This window comes from Chiloscyllium plagiosum, unplaced genomic scaffold, assembly GCF_037043375.1.
Source record: "Chiloscyllium plagiosum isolate Xiang-an unplaced genomic scaffold, Cpla_swu_hap1 HiC_scaffold_21, whole genome shotgun sequence".
NCBI classification, from domain to species: domain Eukaryota; kingdom Metazoa; phylum Chordata; class Chondrichthyes; order Orectolobiformes; family Hemiscylliidae; genus Chiloscyllium; species Chiloscyllium plagiosum.
The window spans coordinates 69,943,264-69,965,887 of record NW_028270159.1 but is presented as its reverse complement, the minus strand read 5'-3'; the positions used below and the strand labels follow the sequence as shown (position 1 = coordinate 69,965,887).

At 41.5% G+C, this 22,624-nt stretch overlaps 1 pseudogene; it reads left to right on the top strand.

The window, feature by feature from the left end:
* Window positions 1–22,624, top strand: part of LOC148146301 (uncharacterized) — a 39,801-nt pseudogene that overhangs the window by 1,727 nt on the left and 15,450 nt on the right.

The window sequence follows — 22,624 nt, the reverse complement described above, 5'->3', positions numbered from 1 at the left end:
TTTAGCTGTGATGCTACGTAATGAGATTGCCTCTGGAAATCAAGTCGACACAATCATTATTGATAATAAACACTTATTCCCACTTTTTGTTTGAGATGGGCGACCTGTGCAATCAATCAGGACTCTTGTGAAAGGTTCCTCAAACGGTGGAAAAGGTACTGAAGGTGCAGGTTTAATTACTGCCTTTGCGACATGTGTCACTCGTTTGGCACAATTCGTCGACATCGTTGTTTTGTCCAGGCCAGTAGAAATATCGTTGTATATTAACCAGTATTTTCCTCACCCCGAAATGACTTGCAACTATATGTCACTCGCAGCAATTCCTTTCTAAAACCTACTGGCAAATCAATTTGATGACTTTCTGCCCAGTTCTGATCTCCTGGAATGTGTGATGGTCTCCATTTACTCATTAAGACATCATTTGTTAAGTAATAACAGAGAGGAATGTATTCACTGACTTTCTTGCTAACTAGCTTTTGATATAACTACTTTACCTCCTTATCTTTCTGCTGTAAATCAATCAACTTAGCAGAGCTAAAAATACTTCTAAATTTTCCTACTTGCTCCTCCTGTGTTCCAAAATCTGACCAAAAACATTTGGATACCTCTATGTCAGCTTCCTATCTGCGCCTTTGTGTCTCTCCTGCTTCAATCTGAATATCTGTAAACTTGTGATCACACTATCAGGGAAAATTCCTGGATAAACATTTTCCTGGTCTTCAGTTGCGTGCACCTACACTGGCTTTTCAACTAGAGTAGGCAGCACTCCTACTGGTGAATCTGCTATATCATTTGCAAGGACAAATTTTATTTCTGGAGCTGAGAGTTTGTCCAGTACTCCTACCACACATTCTCCACTCTTATGTGGACTCGCTATCCTCACCATACATACTGAACACTTTTTTTGTATCACCATGAATTTCTGTTAGCAGCATATGTTCTGGCAATAGTCTCTCAGCAGTGCATATCTCCTCATCCATCGGCATTACAGTCTGAGTCGATCCTGTCTCCTTGATATTAGAACCTGCTTACGTATTACTCCTGGCCTTTCTAAATAAACTTTACCCTTGCATGCATATTTTTAAGCAGATCTGGCACGTCTCCTTAATCAATGGTTGATCATCTCGTATACTCTGAGACAGTTGTCTAACTTCCCTTGTGCGTTTTTGTTACTCGTCCAACAAAACTTCCAGGCTTGTCTGCTTGCTCCTACTTCGGATTTCTCCGAGCCCACCAACACTGTGAGTTTGTGTGGCCCACTTTCTTACAATGAAAACACCGGAGTCTTTTAAGTTCTTTGTCCTCTTCGAGGTTTTCCTTTTTTTTAACCCTGCAGTAAATTATCCTTATGATCTTCACTGTGATCTACATTTCCTTTTTCACGTGAGGGTATCCCTTTGCTCCAATTTCTATCCTCATGGACTGAAATTGATTCTGGAAGCCAAATCGTGTTATTGGACGAGTTTATGACCAACAGGAATTCAGCAACTAATCTTGCCGTTTTAACTCTCTCCTCTTCCACATCAGTTTGCATTACTTCAGGCAGTGAATTTTTGAATTCGTCCAAAATAATTTCATCTCTAGGGGCATTATAGATTTGCTAGGTTTTTAAAGCTCTTGTCCATCTTTCGAAATTACTCTGTTTGATCCGTTCAAACTCAGTCTAGGTTTGGCCAGGTTTCCTGCTTTGATTCCTGAAACGTTGCCTGTAGCCTTCTGACACAAGCTCATATGCAGTTAAAATGGCTTTTTTCACCTCCTCATACTCCCCAGATACCTCCTCTGATAAGGATGCGAATACCTCACTAGCCTTACGTACAAGTTTCATTTGGATCAACAAAACCCATATTGCCTCTTGCCACTGCATTTGTTTAGCCACCTTTTCAAATGAGTTGAAAAAGACGTCCACATCATTCTCATCAAATTTAGGCAATGCTTGAACATACTTAAACCGTTTCTCACTAGGCTTCTGACTACTCACTCTCTTTCTCAGTAACCCTACCCTTAACCTTTATTTTAGCCTTTTACGCTGACTCTCCTTTTTAAGTGTCAGTTTTTGCTGTTCAAAAGCTCTCACTTTTTTTCTCCTCTGCCGCTCTTTTTCTCTCAAACTATTTCATTTCTGCTGCCCTTTCCTTCTTTCTCGCCTCTAACTCAAGTTGCTTCATTTGCAATTGAATACTTGCTATCTCTCTAGATTCTGATGGTTTCCACAGCAAGTTTAATAGATGAGTTACTGCTGTAATTATCTCTCCTTTCCTCACAGAAGCACACTCTTCAATTCCAGCTTCTTTGCTAATTCTTGCTCTTATTCACTTTTTGCAAAACTTCCAAAGTCACTGCGTCCACAAAGAGAAACCTTTTGGCGACTGAAATAGCCATTGCTATCTACCCAACAAAACTAACACCCGAAATAAACACTCGACCACCTCACACTCGCTGTTTAAAATTCTGCAAAGAGGCCCCCAGTCTGTTATGTATTATGCAAGACCACTCAAAACATTCTTAAGCAGGCAGCTGGAGCATAACTTTGCAATTTGATTTGGTAAGTGTACAATGAAGATTACCCGGCAGAAGATAGTTGGGTTGTCTACGAGATTTTAAAGCAGGCAAAACCTTTATTCTCATATTTGCACAATGAAACACAAAGAACAGAATAAAGAGCTCTCACAGAACTCAACCTAACCAGCTCGATTTAATTATACTGTGCCGAATACACATAATAGTTACAATAAGCAAACTCCCTTTAAAACACGGTATAAATGGAACACATGCTTACAGGTTGAAGTTGAAGAACAGAAAAGAGAGACAGTTTACACACAGCTCCTTGTTGATTTTTTTCAGTTCAAACTGAATTGGAAATCTGCTCATCTCAGCTGAACTCAGCCAGTACAGCCAGAAGAGCTGACCACTCCCCTTTCATTATCTTGGTCACTTCTAAAACATGACTACCTTGGCCTGAATTCTTATCTGTTTACATGTAAACAAAAAGGCTCTGAAAATCCCTTTCATCTCTGTACCAAAACAGACTGAGCGGAACTTGGCCTCGTTTTATTGCCCATCCGAAAAAAAATATCAAGGACAGTCTCCTTGAGCCAAGGAACAACTTTTAGTGACAAAAAAGAAACCAGCTTTGTGACAGCGAAACAAGCTAGTAATCTGTATGGAGGTCAGAAGCTGGTGGGAATGGCTAACTCTATCAGAATGTGGCTGCTGACAGGTTTGTGAACAACATGACGTTCAGTGCATTGTCACACACCAAGTGCACCTTGAGACGGTGAGAGTTCATTCAGGACTTGGAGCTCTCTTTCAACCAACATGAAGTGTCCACTGAGCTATGCAATCTATCATAGAGTCATAGAATCCTACAGCACGGAGACAGACCCTTTAACCCAAACGAGTTCATGCTGACCAAAATATCCATCCATGCTAACCTCATATCCCTGCACTTGGCCCATGTCCTTTTCAACGTTTCCTATCTATGTATTTGTCGAAACGTGAAGACGTGTATCGCTGAAAACACGTTCTATTTCACGCAATCAACAATTTGTTTTGGAAATAATGAGTGTTAGCTCATATCACTCAAGTTTCATGGTAATCTGTTTTTAGTCTTTTGTAGCGATATAGATGAAACCCTCATTTCCTTTACACTCTACTCATGGTACAATCACCGCAGGGATAGTCTTGTGAAACTCAATTACATTGCCTCCATGCAACAAGGAGATCATTCATTATAAAGGAGAGAAAGTCTGTTCATAGTGCCCCAAGTACTGTCTGAAGAACATTCTACAACGGAAGAAATGTGTTTTCACTCCTATACATTAATCATTTTGCAATGAAGGACACCACACATTTACTGTACTGATTACTTTCTGCTTTTTATGAATTCTGTCAGTAACTCATGACGAAGGACATCTAGATCCTTTTCGCCAAGAGCACTTTCCATCATCTCGGCTTCTCATAAATACAAAATGGCAAGGATGGTATGTTTTGTCAAATCATTTCTTCCCCTTAGGAAAAAAAGCCAATCAACAGCAAACCACTATTGCCTTTGGAGATGGTTGGAGATGCTGAGGAGGATTTGGCCGAGCTGTATTATCTCGGGAATATTAATCCAAGGACCCAGGTAATGACCCAAACTCCGAATTTGGATGCCACCACAGCAAATGTGGAATATGATTTTCATGAAATATCAGGAATTGATAATCAAATAAAACAATGCACCCTCATGCCTTCCGGGGAAGGAAATCTACCATCTTCAGCTGGTCGGGTTTACAAGTGACTCCAGATCCTCAGCAATGTCGTTAACTCTCAGCTGCAGTTTGAAATGGCTCAGCCAAACACTCAGTTATATCACTCACTACAAAGTGTCAAAGAAATGAAACCGGACGGAACTAAGCACTGGCGACTTACAGCCCATGAACTGCATTGGTCAGGAATGCAGCTCATTAACACCTTCTCAAGAACAATGAGGAAAGGGTATGAAATGCTCTCTCAGCATCCCATTAATGAAGAAAATAAGATGATCACACTCAGAGATGAGATAAAAAGGGACATAACTCACTTTAAAGAGTGACTTTGTCGTACCTTACATGATCACGATATTCAATAATATGGGAACAGGGGAAAAATAAATAAGATAAATCTCGTTTTTCTATATCCATCCCAGCTGATCATCAACAATAACTTTATTTGTTTATTTCTCTCTATCTGTCTCTTTCTCTATCCATTCAACGCAGTCCTTCTCCACTACACAACAGACGTCCCTGTCACCAACATCAATCATACTATTTCCCAGTTGTGTTCAGTTCTGATGGATGGTCATTGGACTCGAAATGCCAATTTTGTTCTTCTCTCGACCCGAGGCCGCCAAATCTGTTCAGCTTCTCTGGCACTTTCTCGTTCTTTTTGATTCTGATCTCTTGCATCATTCTTTGTTTTATTTATCCTTTAATTTTGTTATTACATTGAATGTCTGCCTCATTGGCAAGGGCAGCATTTGTTGACATCACTAAATGCCCTTTGCTGTAAGGTCATCCTTTGAGGCAGTATACAGCCAAGCACATTGTTGTGGGTCTGACGTCAGTCTTAAGCCAGACCTGGAAATAATGCTAGATTTCTTTACCAAAGGAAATTAGAGAAATAGATAAACTTATCGACAAACTTCTGGTGATGTTATGGTTGATAGGAGTGAAACGCGATTTTATTTCCAATTCCTGTCATTTTGATTTACGGTCTGCCCATCATCTGTGGTAGGATGTAAAAAAGTGTCTTTCTGTGTAATAAGTTGTGCCTCTGAATTACATTTCTTGTGACATTACTACTCTGACACGGTGTCCCTGACAGGAAGATACTTTAGAGACAAGAACAAGCTTGTGATCAAAATATTTGCAACTGAAAGAGTGCTTCGAGGAGAGCTGGAAGCATAAAGTCTGAATTTTAATAAGGCATAGGTAGTGGTTTACTAAGCATCAGCATTGACGAAAAGATGGTGACTGGGGGTATTATCGACTGGTAGTGGATAAATTTGGTGATGGACAGAATACCAATACATAAATGAATTCCGGGCAAAAAGGCAAACAGTCTTGCTCTCAGATGTTTGTAAGGCCAGGGGTGTGGGCTGTTCTCAAATTTATGGGTAGTGAATGGAATTTGTAGTTGAAACAGAAGACAATAGTTTCTGTCATTGTCTACTTTGGAATACAGAAATAACAATGAAGTTCGCCATGGTTTGTGGGATTAATAAATGGATAGAGATGAACAGACTTACCAGGAACACCAACAAAAACGAGGATAGGATAGTAACCCGCCTGAATGATCAACAGTACACCGTATATCCGATATGGCAATGGTAACCAAGACCAGGAAACATAGAAAAGACCCGAGGATAAACTCCTGTCCATTGCTGCAGGATTCCAGTCTACTGTTCTCAGATTCTGATCCATTAGTGGAACATTCCAGAGTATTCTCAGATGTTTATCTTTCTTTTTTCTGTCTTTGCAGCTGTTGATCCTCGTTAGTGTTGGAGCTGATGCGTCCGCCGCTAACTGGGATAAAGTATTGCAAGAAGCCCTTACTAATAGAAGTTGGAAACCATCCTGTGACACAATTAAAATTACATGGAGACTGACATCAATCACAGTCACTGAACAAACAGACCCAGTTAATTCCTTTCAGTATGGTACCTTCAGATCATAATAACAATTGGACAGGATTGAAAGTTGGCATCACTGGCTATTGGTCACATCTCCCATCACCAATTGCTCTCATGAAGTTAGCTGTGAGGGGGAATTATTGATGTTTTCTTATCGCAGGCTAGATAATTCTTCTGTGTTGTCCGTTTGCAATGCTGTAACTACCTGACTCCCAATCCCATCCCCTCACCCCCCAAAACAACACGATCTAGATGTAGTTATCGTGCTGATCTCTCCTGGAGTTGAACTGAGACCAGTCAATGGATTTACAGTGTGATATTTGCATTCGAATACACTGGAAACATGGATGTTTCTGGACATTCCTCTCAATGTTCTGATAAGGCAATTTTGTATCTTCAACACACAAAATGCTTCAGCATTTTTTAAAACAAACTCACAAACGTCGTAATACACTTGTCGTAAGCTGTTAGACTTACATTGTTTAAAATTCAATCCAAAACCATATGAGGCATGTTGTCACAAAGCTGGTCCTTTTACAAAACTATATTGTCCTTGTTTTTATTTTGTTTCAGGGAGAGTTCTAAACAACCAAAGATTCAATATGTTTGAACTTTGAAAATTTACTTTCGACCCATTGGTATATACCTAACTGGTAATGCCTGTGGTAGACCGTTTTCAAGTCTTTAATAAATAACTTGTGTAATCAAGAGGACGTTGATGGGTAATTCGGCTCAGTTTGGGGGAAACTTGAGCCAGGGTCAGTGTTGAAACTGGACGTTCTCCACCTCCTTCTGAGCTCATAACTTGTCAACGTTTTTTGTCACATTTACTGTTTGTGCTTCGGGATTTGTCTATTGCGATTGCTCCAAGCGTTTTGGAACAACATCCTTAAGTTGGGAGCGCCTGTCGGTTGTATAGGATAAATTATTCGGGTATTCTGCCTTCCGTTCATGTGCTTCATTCTGTAATCTGGGAAATAAATACCATTTGTTTAAAATTCGGCAGTCGGACGAGCTAATTCACTTCGGAAATGTAAATTATACACGAACATTCAACAAAAAGCAAAGTTACGGTCTGGGCAATCTGCTTAAAATGTATTGAGGGGTCAGGCCTTGTCCATAACAATGTACAATAACCTTGTTCATTAAAAGCCATGAATTAATGAGTAAGAGACGGAATGAATATGATATTGGCCATGAGACAGAAAAGACTGGGTCCAGTAACTGAGAAGATGTGAGGGAAGTACATTAATATCTCCCGTGTCACGAGTATTCAACCATCTTTCTTTATGACAAATGGAATGAAATGTAATGCAGAGCAAGTGAAAGATGATTTTTGGCACATGGAATGCTGAACGATAATGTGAATAGAACAGGAAAATTTTAAATATTATATACGGAATTATATTTTACATATAGATTGTTTAACGACAGGATATACAAGTTGATAAGATTGTTTATTAACGTAGGTGATATTCAGAATTATAACAGACACAGATTACGAAATATGTGGGGTTACAGGGAGTTACGCCAGAGTAAGAGTGAGGATGTCGCTCATTCCGATCTGGTACAGTAATGATAGGCTACGTGACCACGATAATTGCTGTAGATATTCTGAGAAATGTATTAAAAACGTTCAGAGCCTGCGGAAACAAGCTTAATCAGAAGGTGCACGGAAAATGTCATAACTAATAATCTATTCCTTTTCTACATCAAGTGTATCTGTCTCTAAAATGCCTTTCAAATCAAAAGCAATTTGTCGTAATTCATGCAGTTATTTTCAGAACTTAAAGAAGAAGCAGTCTCCAGTGAAATACATGTGTCACTGGCACAAGTGATCGGAACTGGAATGGACCATATTTTCCAAATACAACCGGGTTCAGCATCTCAACCAATCAAGACAAGCAAAAGTTATCTATAGTGGAAATCTTAAATACAACTGAAATGGCTGAGAAATGCAACGGATGACACAGAATCTGGACAGAGAAACAGAGTTGACATATCAAGGCTGATATGAACCTAATCTGAACAAGTGATATTGGATTCAAAACGTAAATTCTGTTTTTCTCTGTTCCGATACTGTTAGACGTCTATCCAGAACTTTCAATTGGTGCAATCGCAGAAGACAGAGAGTAATGGTGGGCGGTTGCATTTCGTACTGGACCAGTAGTGCTCCACGTAGGTTGTTTCTGGGTTTTCATTGTTTGTCATTTGGATGATAATATAGAAGGCATGGTTAATAAGTTTGCGGATGACACCAAAATTGGTGGCACAGCGGACAGTAAAGAACATTTTCTAAGATTACAAAATGATCTTGATCAAATGGGTCATTAAGCTTACAAATAGCAGATAGAGTTCAATCTGGATGAATGCGAGGTACGGGCAATAGTGTGTGTTTGCTGCTACCTGATGCATCTTGAACGTGGTGATTTCATTAACCATCTCCTGGGTTCAGCACATCGATAACTTTCATGATCATCAAAAGGCCTTACCCTCTTCGTGGTTACCCTCTTGCTCTTAAAATCGTTGTACAAGATATTTGGATTATTTTAACCTTATCTTCCCACGCTATCTCATATCGTCGTTTTGCTTTCCTGATTTCTCTCTAATGATGCCGCACAATCTTTGTTTTGTGTAAGAGATTCAATTGATTAAAGCTGTCGATGCTCTCTTTTATTCTTGAATGGAACCTCAACAGCTTTAGTCATCCATTGTTCTTTAATCTTAGCAGCCTTACCCTTCACTCTAAAGGGAAGATAATGCCTCTCAACTCTCATCGTCACACTGTTGAACGCCTCCCTTTTGTCAGACGTTGTTTTACCTGCTAACAGTCTACTGCAATCAAGCTTGGTAAGTCCCTGTCTCATGCCATTAAAATTTATAGTACTCCAATTAAAAAGATAACATTAATGGAACTTTTATTCCTTTACACAACCATTTTGAAACTAATAGAATTATGACTGCAAGACCCAAACTTCTCCCCCATGTTTACTTCAGTCACTTGCCCTGCCTATTACACGAAATAAGGTCTAGTTTGCTCCTTCTGTATTAGGATCGTCCACATATTAATGAAGAAGATTTTCTAGACCATATTTGGCAAATTCTTCACCATCCAACCCTTTAACACTATGATAGTCCGAATCAACTTTTAGAAAATTAAAATCCCACCTTATTATGCTTACATACATCCAAGTTCATCCTATATGTTTGTTTCTCATTTTCTTTTATACCGTTGGAGCGTAATTGGTGAAATATCATCGTCGTGTTCTTTCCTTCCTTATTTTTAATTTCTACCAACATATTTTCACTGAACGATTTTTTACATTTAAGATTACATTCCCTACAGTATGGAAACAGGCCCCTTGGCCGAACAGGTCCACACCGACCCTCTGAATGAGTAACCCACCCAGAATCATTTCCCTCTCCTTTATTTACCCCGGACAAATGCACCGAACATACGGGCAATTTAGCATGGCAATTCACCTACCTAGCACATCTTTGGGTTGTGGGAGGAACCACACGCAGACACAGGGACAATGTGCAAATTCCACACCAACAATTGCCTAGGCTGGAATCAAACCGTGGCACTGTGAGGCAGTAATGTTAACCACTGAGTGCCGTCCCACAATTAAGCATACAATACAATCTTTTCAAAGTGCTCTTTACTGTCTTATGTTTTATGCTACCAAAGTATTTTAACTGGATGATTTTTTCCAAAATATCTCCCCCAGTTCTAGCAATAATTTATTTCTTAATCAAAAACGGCAGACCTCCCTTCCCCATCCATCGCATGTCTCTTTTCTCTATCCTTCATATGACACTTAACACCTAGAACATCGAATTGCCATTCTTGAACATCTCCCACCCAAGTTTCTGTAATAAATTTGATGTCCGAATGCCATGTTCTTTAACATGCCCTGAATTCTCAGCCTCCCCCATTAGAACCCGTACATTGAAAGAAATGCAATTTAGTGCTTAAGCATTTCGATATACGCTGACTCTCATCTTTCTTTTCTAGTTGACGTGTTTTCCTCACATTCATAACCTTCTCCATCCCTCGCACCATTTACACTGCTACTTAGAATACATCCCTACCCTTACCTTCTCCGTCAATATAAAGTCTCCCTTCACAGAGTGAGCAAATATCCCTGCGAAGGAATTGTTTGCTTTTCAGTTGAAATTAGACCAATCCTTTTTGAACAGGTCTTTCCTTTTCCAAAACGCATTCCAATTTTCCAAAAATCTGAACCCCAACAACACAAAAGCTCTTCAGTTATTGATTTTACTTCTTTAACCATTTGTTCCTTCCCCAGTTGAGCTTGGCATTGCGAGTAAACCAGAAATTAATAATCTGAAGGCTTTATTTTGAATATTCGACCTCACCTCTTAAATTCACTCTGTACTGCTTTAATATTTCCCTAAAAATGTCTTTACTTTCAAATAGTACAAGTATCTCTGATTACTCAATCACACCTTTAAAAGTGTGCTTGAAATATTTTGACTCATTCTTAATCCTAGCACTGGGAAAGTCAAAAACCATCCTAAACTCACTCTCAATGCGACAGAATCTCCTGTAGATGCCCCGACAGAAGACTTCACTGCAGCGATAACTCTACTGAATCTCCTCAAACGTTGCCGAACATAAGAATTGTTCCAAGTGTCCAATAACTTACTGCTCTTCCGTTTTTCTCAGAGAGATAATCACCTTCAACTGTTCCATAAAACTGAAAATCCTTTTGGTAGATGAATACCCATCGGAGAGGTTTGAACTACCTTCTTATCTTTCTTGATCGTCACCAATCTATCTGACTGTTTTGCTGGATAATAACTTTTTATGAATCTTCTAGCTATTCTCTCTGTACCTTACATATGACCTTAGTAACTTTATGTTAAAACATTCTTTTCACAACGCCTGATATTTGTCACCTTACATTACCTACAGACAATAATGTTAAAATGGAAAAAATATGTACATATACATATCAAATACAAATTGAATACAATCAACCATTTAGCAGATTATATCAATTCAAACATTCCTCTTCAATAAATTCCTCAAATAAAAATGTCTTCTCCAGATCTGAAACGTCTAGTACTCTCTGGAATGAGGGCACAACTCCTTATTTAAAAAAAAACTGTTTAATTTTTTGAAACAAAAAAAAACTTTTGCAGCGTAAGAAAAGAAACTGTTTAACACATCGATAGACTCTTAAACCTTTTTTTTGTAAAGCACCTTTAAACGGTTCTTTAAAAAATGTTCGTTTGAAAGGAAGTCGTTATTGTTTGCTTGTGTTTTTGGTTGTTTTTGCATGTTAATAAAAATAAACTATAATGTTACATTAATAAACTCTAATAATTATATCAACTGCAAACAAGTATCTAACTGTTTCCAGTCCCAGGAGTAGATACAAGATCCGTGCTGCTCTAAGACCATTTTTTGAAACCGTGTTTACAATATGAAGAAAAGTGGGCGCATGTTTGAATAATTTGTTTCCAGTTCAAGGTCGACTTGACAATATGATTTGATCTCCTGCCGTGAGTCTATGTGTAGAGTTTATTTTATCCTCATCACAATTATATACAAACCTCATGAAAAGAACATACAGAGGCGCAAAGTATAAAATGGTAATACAATTCCATGTCCAAAATAGAATTTGTGTCTCCCTTACAAAAAAGGAGCATCGTGCCATAAACTCACCAAACTAAGGGAAGAAAAGATAGTGGAGTTCTCAATTATTTCACTGTGAATAACATCTGAAGAACAGGAAGAAAATCAAGGCTTAGTTGTGATCTTCATAAATGTTGATGATGAGAATGGGAGGAATGGAGTTTGGGGAGAATGCGAAATACTGCTGTTGATGAGCTGGTGATTCACAGTGAGGAAGAACGTTTGCGGTTACGGGACGCTATAAATCGGTTGTTCAGGTGGACAGATCAATCGCTGATGAAACTAACACGAATGAATGTGATAAATTTCAGAAGTCTCAAGACAAGAGACTACGCAAACTGAAGAGAGGCTAAATTTATTTGATGTTATTTTCAAACAAAGAAGGTTGTGAGGTGCTCCTGATGGAGGTGTTTAACAGCATGCGGGTTCTGGATAGGATGAACAGAGAGCAGCTATTCTCCTTTCTTGAAGGCTGAGTAATAAGCAGACACGATTAAAAAGTGAAAATACCCCCACGATTATTATGTAAATTGTAGAAAAACTTACATTTTCTAAATGTATTTGGTTTTAAAATATTTCAAGATTCACATTGCCGCCCGAAAAAATGTGACGTTGATGCAGAGATTTGTTTCGTGATCTAGATGACCCGTTCCTCGTGCCTCAGTTTCGCAAACTGTTCATTTAAATAGTACTGTTTTTCCATTCAACTCGCCAATGTGCTCAAACACAGACACATTTTCTCAATTATGATCCAAAGGCCAATTATTTGCCCGTTCCCTTGACATGACTAGACCGCTGAACATACTTATATCCTCTTCACATCTTCCGTTTCTCATTTTATCAAAGTCTGTATTCTTCCATAATACATTCAATATATTTTTTAATAATATATAGGTTATGGACACTTTGGAACAGAATTGATAATGTAACTTTTTACTCAATATCTAAACTATAAAATTGCAACAAGCTAAAATGTTTTGTTCTCCCGTCACCCACTTCCAAGTTGCAGCAAATAGTCATTAAAATCTCAAAAGAATTGCCAAGTCTTTACTTACGATCTAAATGTCATTTGTCCCTTTATTATGAAATAGGTATATGATTACGGGCTGTCTGTCTGACTGCAACATTTTGATGTGGTTTACTCCAGGCAAATAAAAATCAGGAATTCAGAACAGCGATAAGACCATCTGGTTGCCAGGCCTGCTGTGGTAATCAACAAGACCTGACTGCGGGCTTTTCTCCACTTTACTGTCTTGTTCCTTACACACAGATCAACCAGATTTTCCCTCAACAAAACCCCTCGACTCCTGTCACCCGAGCCACCAACTGTGAATACAATCCAAAGAACTGAAGATGGAGCAACACAAGAACAAATAAATTTTGAGTGGCAGTAAAAAAACTGAACTTTGCACTTATCCACATTAAACATCATCTGCCGGATATAGCAATCAGTCCCATTTTCCAAGCCTATCAATATTCATCTGTCAACTCTTTATCTCCTAATTACAGCCTATATTACCACCTATTTTAGTACCATCTGTGAATTTAGTTCCTACACTCTGTCTCTCCTTCCAGGTCATTTGGATAGATTGTAAACAGTTGAGGTCTGAAAACTGATACCTGTGGCACCTCACAAGTTTCAATTCGCCAGAGAAAGACCATTTATACCGATGATCTGCATTCTGTAAGTCAGCCAATCCTCTAAGCCATTCAATATTTTACGCTGAACTACCCCTAACGTTCTAGATTGTTCCTTCATGCAGCGACTTTTCAAATGCCTTCTGAAGTTCAGATGTATCGGAGTTGCAGCATCCCAATTAGGCACCTTGCTGGTTACAGTCTCAAAGAACTACAGCAGGTTTGCCAGCACAATCTGCCCATCATGAAACCGTGCTGGCAGAGGTGAATTGATCTTTGTTTTTCGAAGTGATTTCGTACTTTACGGTGACTGAAGTAACTTCCCCACTACAGATGTCAAAGTTACTGATTTATAGTTTGTCATTTTTTGCCTATCTCCTGTTTTGGATATGAGTGCCAGATTATTAATTTTCTAATACTTCAGCACCATACCAGAGTCCAAGATTTTATGAAGATCTTAACTAATACATCTACTACAGTGTTGCCTCACAGCACCAGCGTCCCAGGTTCGATTCCAGCCTCGGGCGACTGTCTGTGTGAAGTTTGTACATTCTCCCCTTATTTGAGTGGGTTTGCTCCGCTTTCCTCCCGCGGTCTAAAGAACATAGAACATAGAAACATACAGCGCAGTACAGGCCCTTTGGCCCTCGATATTGCGCCGATCCAAGACCACCTAACCTACACTAGCCCACTATCCTCCATATGTCTATCCATTGCCCGTTTAAATGCCCATAAAGAGGGAGAATCCACCACTGCTACTGGCAGGGCATTCCATGAGCTCACGACTCACTGAGTAAAGAATCTCCCCCTAACATCTGTCTTATACCTACCACCCCTTAATTTAAAGCCAAGCCCCCTCGTAATAGCTGAATCCATATGTGGAAAATGGTTCTCATGGTCAACCCTATCTAAACCCCTAATCATCTTGTACACCTCTATCAAGTCACCCCTAAACCTTCTTTTCTCCAATAAAAAACAGCCCCAAGTGCCTCAGACTTTCCTCATACGATCTTCCTACCAAACCAGGCAACATCCTGGGAAACCTCCTCTGCACCCTTTCCAGTGCCTCCACATCCTTCTTATAGTATGGCGACCAACACTGCACACAATACTCCAGGTGAGGCCGCACCAGAGTCTTACACAACTGCAACATGACCTCAGGACTCCGGAACTCAATTCCTCTACCAATATAAACCAGTACGCCATATGCCTTCTTCACAGCACTATTTACCTGGGTGGTAAGTTTCTGAGATCTGTGTACATGGACACCAAGCTCCCTCTGCTCATCCACACTACCAAGTATCCGACCATTAGCCCAGTACCCCATCTTCTTGATACTCTTACCAAAGTGAATCACCTCACATTTACCTACATTAACTCCATTTGCCACCTTTCTGCCCAGCTCTGCAGCTTATCTATATCCCGCTGTAATCTGCCACATCCTTCCTCACTGTCAACAATTCCACCGACTTTCGTATCATCCAAAAACTTGCTCACCCAACCTTCTAGCCCCTCCTCCAGGTCATTTATAAAAATGACAAACAGCAATGGTTCAAAACAGATCCTTGCGGAACACCGCTAGGAACTGCACTCCAAGATGACCCTTTACCATCAACTACTACCCTCTGTCTTCTTCTAGCCAGCCAATTCCTAATCAAACCTCCAACTCACCCTCAATGCCATACCTCCGTATTTTTTGCAGTAGCCGAACATGGGGAACCTTATCAAACGCCTTACTAAAATCCATATACACCACATCTACCGCTTTCCCCTCATCCACCTCCTTAGTCACCTTCTCAAAGAATTCAATAAGGTTTGTGAGGCACGACCTGCCCTTCACAAAACCATGCTGACTATCCTTGATCACATTATTCCTATCCAGGTGTTCATAAATCCTATTCCTTACAATTCTCTCTAAGACTTTGCCAACAACAAAGAAGTGAGACTCATCGAACTAGGGTTATCCCTGCTCCCCTTCTTGAACAAGGGAACCACATTTGCTAGCCTCCAGTCTTCAAGCACTATTCCTGTAGACAACGAGGACATAAAAATCAAGGCCAATGGCTCTGCAATCTCCTCACTTGCTTCCCAGAGAATCCTAGGATAAATGCCATCAGGCCCAAGGGGCTTATCTATTTTCACCCTTTCTAGAATTTCCAACACCTCTTCCCTACATACCTCAAAGCCGTCCACTCTACTTAATTGTGACTCAGTATTCACATTGGCAACAATGTCCTGTTCCTGAGTGAATACTGACGAAAAGTATTCATTCAGTGTCTCCCCAATCTCTTCAGCCTCCACACGCAACTTCCCACTACTATCCTTGACTGGACCCATTCCTACCCTAGTCATTCTTTTATTCCTGACATACCTATAGAAAGCCTTTGGGTTTTCCCTAATCCTACCAACTAAGGTCTTTTCATGTCCCCTCCTTGCTGCTCTTAGCTCTCTGTTCAGATCCTTCCTGGCTACCTTATAACTCTCAATCTCCCCAATTGAACCATCACGCCTCATCTTTACATCGGCCGCCCTCTTCCCTTTAACAAGGGATTCCAATTCCTTATTAAACCTCGGCTCCCTCACACGACCCTTTCCTCTCTGCCTGACACGTACATACTTATCAAGGACACTCAATAGTTGCTCCTTGAACAAGCTCCACATATCAATTGCGCCCTTCCCTTGAAGCCTACTTTTCTAAGACACGCATCATAAGTCGTGCCTCACCGCATCATAATTTCCCTGCCCCCAACTATAAATCTTGCCCTGCAGTGCACACTTATCCCTCTCCATCACTAGGGTAAAGGTCAACAAATTGTGGTCATTGTCCCCAAAGTGCTCACCTACCTCCAATTCTAACACCTGGTTCGTCACCAAGAACCAAATCCAGTATGGCCTCACCTCTTGTTGGCCCGTCTACAAATTGTGTTAGGAAACCCTCCTGCACACATTGGACAAACACCGACCCATCTAACGAACTCGAGCTATAGCTTTCCCAGTCAATATCTGGAAAGCTAAAGTCCCCCATAACAACCACCCTATTACTTTCACTCTTCTCCTGAATCATCCTCGCAATCCTTTCTTCTACGTCTTTAGAACTATTAGGAGGCCTGTAGAAAACTCCTAACAGGGTGACTTCACCTATCCTATTCCTCACCTCAGCCCAAACTGCCTCAGATGGCGAGTCTTCATCCATCGTCATTTCCACCGCTGTAATACTATCTTTTACTAGCAATGCCACACCTCCCCCTCTTTTACCCTCACCTCTGACGCTACTAAAACACTTAAACACTGGAACCTGCAACAGCCAATCCTGTCCCTGTTCTACCCATGTCTCCGTAATAGCACAATCTCGAAATCCCAGGTACCAACCCACGCTGCAAGTTCATTTACCTTATTTCGTATACTTCTTGCATTGAAGTATATACATTTCAAGCCACTTTCCTGTTTACAGGCACCCTCCTTTGAGATTGATGCCATGTTCCTAACCTCCCTACACTCCAGATCCTGCACCCGAGAGCTACAGTCTAGGTTCCCATGCACCTGCAGCGTTAGTTTAACCCCCACCCCCGCCCCCCACCCCACCAAGATCACTAGCAAACCTCCCCCCAAGGATACTGGTGCCCCTCAGGTTCAGGTGTAGACCATGCTGTTTATAGAGGTCCGACCTTCCCCAGAAAGAACCCCAGTTATCCAGATACCGGAATCCCTCCCTCCTGCACCATCCCTGTAGCCACGCATTGAACTGTTCTCTCTCCCTATTCCTCCACTCTCTATCACGTGTCACGGGTAACAAACCAGAGACAACAACTCTGTTTGTTCTAACTCTGTGCTTCCAACCTATCTCCCTGAAAGCCTGCCTAACATCCTCAGCCCTACTCCTACCTATGTCATTGGTGCCAATGTGGACTACGACTTCGGGCTGCTCCCCTCCCCCTTAAGGACCTGGAAAACACGATCATAGACGGCACGTACCCTTGCACCTGGGAGGCAACATGCCAAACGTGAGTCTCTCTCGCCCCCACAAAACCATCTATTCATGCCCCGAACTATCGAGTCCCCAACAACTATTGCTCTGCCTTCCTCCACCCTTCCCTTCTGAGCAATGGGGACAGGCTCCCTGCCAGAGGCCTGAACCCCATTGCTTACCCCTGGTAAGTCGTCCCCCCTGGAGTAGCAGTCAGCGATAATACCACCAGGTCATCACATTCATGTTATTATTGACTTCCTTGTTAAGATATTGATCACCTTTCACCTTTTAACAATACCTCTTCCATTCAGGATTAAACTTTAATTGAAGGGTTTTGACGATTTTCCAAAAGTAGTTGCCACTGTTCTTCAACTGTCTTGCCCTTCAATCGTTTTGCGAAGTCCACTCAGGCTAATCCCTTCCTCTGGCCATTACAATTATCATTACCCAATACTACACTCTTTCAGTGTGAATGTGAAACACCAGCATGTTGTGGTCACTCTTTCCGCGATGATCCCGTGCTACAATATCATTTATCACTCCTTCCTCATTATGCAATACCAAAATTCTCTGCTTTGTTCCATGACATGTTACTCGAAGTACTATTACCTCATAAATTCGATGAATAATTCTTTGTGGCTCCTCTTATCTAATTGATTAATCCAGTCAATATGCATGTTCAAGTTACACATAAACACTCTTGTGCTCTTGTCTCAAGGTATCGTTATTCATTGCTTCATGCTATTCCCTAATTTGAAAGTAGTTTGCGGGGATGGGGTTTTGTGGGCTGGAAATGTTCCAACCAATGGGTTTCTTTCCATGTCCTTTATTTCGAAACAGACTGATTTTTCACATTTGTCCCACTACAGCCTTGATAGTATCCTTAACCAATATAGACACTCCACTTGCTTTTCCTTCTTCTCTGAATACTGAGTATCCTTGGACATATAACGCTCTCATCCTGGACTTCTTTTCACCACATTTCCGTAATACCCACCATGCCATCCATATTTATCTCTGTTTGAGCTGTCAATTCATTCTGTTTATTCAAAATACTGCACGGATTTAGGTAAAATATTTTTACATAAGTTTTATTGATTGGTCTTTTCTCTTTTAATACTTTTGAGCACAGGCTCTCCAACCTTATTTATTGATCCCCGATAACAGTGAGTGGATCATTTACTGCATCTTTCTACACACTTTTTAAATTGTTATGATTCCTTCCCTTAGCATTGTCATTGAACTGGCCTTAGGTGAAAACGAGGACGCAGATGATGGAAACCAGAGTATAGATTAGAGTGGCAGGTCAGGCAGCATCAAAGGAGAGGAGAATCGACGTTTCGGGCATAAGCCCTTCTTCAGGAATGAGGAGGGTGTGCCAAGCAGGCTAAGATAAAAGTTAGGGACGATGGACTTGGGGTAGGGGCGTCGCGAATGCGATAGGTGGAAGGAGGTTAATGTGAGGGTGATAGGCCAGAGAGCGGGGGGCGGAGAGGTCAGGAAGAAGATTGGGGATCAAGAAGGCGGAGCTGAGTCTGAGGGTTGGGAGTGAGAAAAGGTGGGGGAGGGGAAATGAGGAAGCTGGAGAAATCCGCATTCATCCCCTGTGGCTAGAGGATTCCTAGGCGGAAGATGAGTCTCTCTTCCTCCAGGCGTCGTGTTGCCATGGTCTGGCGATGGAGGAGTCCAAGGACCTGCATGTCCTGGGCGGAGTGGGAGGGGGAGTTAAAGTGTTCAGCCACGGGGCGGTTGAGTTTGTTGGTGCGGGTTCCCCAGAGGTGTTCTCTGAAACGTTTTGCAAGTAGGCGGCCTGTCTCCCCAATGTGTAGGAGGCTACATCGGGTGCAGCGGATGTAGTAAATGATGTGTGTGGAGGTCCAGCCACTGCGGATGAATGCGGATTTCTCCAGCTTCCTCATTTCCCCTCCCCCCACCTTTTCTCTGTCCCAGCCCTCAGACTCAGCACCACCTTTTTGACCTGCAATCTTCTTCCCGACCTCTCCGCCCTACCCCCTCTCAGGCCTATCACTCTCACCTTAACCTCCTTCCACATATCGCATTCCTAATGCCCCTCCCCCAAGTCCCTCCTCCCTACCTTTTATCTTAGTCTGCTTGGCACACCCTCCTCATTTCTGAAGAAGGGCTTATGTCCGAAAAGTCGATTCTTCTTCTCCTTTGATGCTGCCTGACTTGCTGCGCTTTTCCAGCAATACATTTTTAAGCTCTGATCTCCAGCATCTGCAGTCCTCACTTTCCCCTATAGATTAGAGTGGTGCTTGAAAAGGGCAGCAGCTCAGGCAGCATCCGAGGAGCAGGGGAAATCGACTTTTCGGGCAAAAGCCCTTCATCAGGAATAGAGGCAGGGAGCCTGCAGGGTGTAGAGATAAATGAGCGGGGGTGGGGGTGGGGAGAAAGTAGCACAGAGTAAAATACGTTAATGGGGTGGGAACGGAGGTGCTAGGTCAGGGAAGAGGGTGGGGGAAGGTAGAAAATACTACAACGGGTGAATGGGGATGGAGATGAAAGTGAAATGTCAATGAGGAGGATGGAGTGGATAGGTGGAAAGGAAGATCAGCACTTAGGACAGGTCATAGGGGCGGTGCTGAGCTGGAAGGCTGGAACTGGGGTGAGATGGGAGAAGGGAAATGATAAAACTGGCGAAATCCAGATTGATGCCATGGGATAGAAGCGTTCCGAGGCGGCAGATAAGCTGTTCTTCCTCCAGGTGCCGTGTGGTGAGGGAACGGTGGTGGAGGAGGCCCTGGACGTGCATATCCTCGGCAGAGTGGGACGGAGAATTGAAATGTTGGGCCACAGGGTGGTGGGGTTGATTGTTTCGGGTGACCCGGAGATGTTACCTAAAGCGCATTGGAAGCAACGGATACAATAAATGATGTTAGTGGATGTGCAGGTGAAACTTTGATGGATGTGGAAGGCTCCTTTGGGGTCTTGGATGGAGGTGAGTGAGGAGGTGTGGGCGCAGGCTTTGCAATTTCTGCGGTGGCAGGGGAGGGTGCCAGGAAGGGAGGGTGGATTGTTGGGGGGCGTGGACCTGACCAGGTACTCACTGGGGAAAGCGAAAAGCGAAATAGGTGGGTCGGGAAATATATCCCTGTTGGTGGGGTCCGTTTGGATGTGGCAGAAATGTGGTCGGATGATATGGTTTTTGCGAAGGTTGTAGGGTTGAAGGTGAGCACCAGGGCTGTTCTGTCCATGTTCAGGTTGGAGGGGTGGGGTTTGAGGATGGAGGGGCGGGATGTAGATGAGATGCGTAGGAGGGCATTTTTAACCACGTGGGAAGAGAGATTTCCAGGGTATCTGGAAAGAAGTATTTAGGCAAATGACGGATGAGAGAAAATGGGTCTTTTTTGGAACAGAAAAACTTATGTGAACTTCTTAAGTTCACTAAATTTATGGAGAGCTATGCAGGGCAGAAAATAGATATTGTTATGAAGGTGTGGAATTATACTTTACCTTTTAGAGAGACTGGAAACTGGCACAAGTTTTCTGAAAGATGTTAAAATGTAACATTTCACTGTGAAATTAATAGAGAGTCTGAGTTGCCATGGAAGGAAAACAAATTCAAATTCAGCCAGTCAGTTTAAATTATGCTCGAACATATTAAATTGAGTTTGAAATATGATGTATTTGATGACATCAATATCAATTAAATGATCCAATGTTTTGAGGCATAAAACCGGACATCTTGAACATTTAGGGCAGAACTGCCAAGGACATCCACAAAGATAGACTGCTTGCTGAAGAGCTTTCTCAAAGGTACCTATCTATAAGAGGTTTGCACAGCACAACATCGAAGCTGACCTAGAGGAGGATCTACAGAAGAAAGTCTACAAAGGAGAATCGACAAATCTCACTGGTTTTGAAACGTGATTATATTTTTTTGTAAATATTAAGCGACATTTTCTTTTGTTTTATCGGACCGGTATTGTAGAGAGGTAGGTATAAGTTAGGTTTAATGGAAAGAAATTCGACATAGTGGTTCGTTTCAATATTCTCTGTTCGATTTAAAAAAACAACATTGTTAGTTTTAATATAAATAGTGACCTCTGTAAACGGAGCTTTGCATTTTGAAATTTAACAGATTACAGCATGAGGTGCACTTTTTCTGTGTGTGGGGGGGGGGGGGGTTAAATTAGAAGAGGGGTTACCCTGTGTCTTAACAGTGTGTGGGTTTCGTCCGCGATTTGAACAGGTTTAGACAGATCAAGTCTGAGATTTGGGCAGAATTGAGTAAATGTGGAGTATGCAAAAAGCGCAGTATATTCAAACATTTGCACGTTAGTATCCGACATCTTTAATTAAAACGTCAGTGAGACAGCATGTTTAATTTCGGTGACTTGTTGCTTGTTAACTTAAAAGTTGGAGAAATGTTTATTAAAAATGTTAAGAGGGGATTTGAAGATAATTCTCAAATTTGCCAAGAAAGTTTAGAAGGAAATATAAAGGCCAAACTTTTAGAATTAGCAACGACGTTCGATTTGGGTTTAACCAAGGACTAAAGTCTGGCTGAAATCGTTAGGGAATTACATAAGCACTAAGGTGTGTCAGATAAACAGACAAGTGCAGTGGAGTGAAAAAAAAACTGGCATTTCAATTGAGAAAAATGGAATTTAAAGGTAATGAAAGGGAGCGAGAGAGAGAACAAACAGTAGGAGAAGGTATTTTCATTGCTATAAGGTGGGATACGTACAGTCATAGTGCTGGTCGTTAAGAAGGGCACTGTGAGAAAACATGTCGGAAAAGAAGCTAAGCCAGTGGCATTAGTGGAAGTTTTAAAGGAACCCCCAACAAGAACCAAGGAGCTGCAGGAAAATGCACAGCACTAGGCAGAGGCTGGGTATGGAGTTAGTACCTGATCTCTGTAAAGTTATCGCCTTTGTGATTAAAGTTTACTCAGAAACAACAGAGGAGAATGAGGAAATGTTGTAATTTTGAGAGATATAGAATCTAACCAGTCTCCAATACTAAAAGATGAGCAAATTTGCAGTCGTTCAGATCTTTTATCCAAGAGTGTCATAATTTGTGGGATAGATTGACAGAAAGTTAGCGTTCCCCAATGAAAGCTTAGGTTGGAGTGCCTGCTCAAGATTGGGGACATAACAGTGGGAGTGGTTGTCAGAGTGTCAGTTCCAGGAATCCAGTTTGCTCTTGGGAATGATTTAGTAGGGCAAGTTGG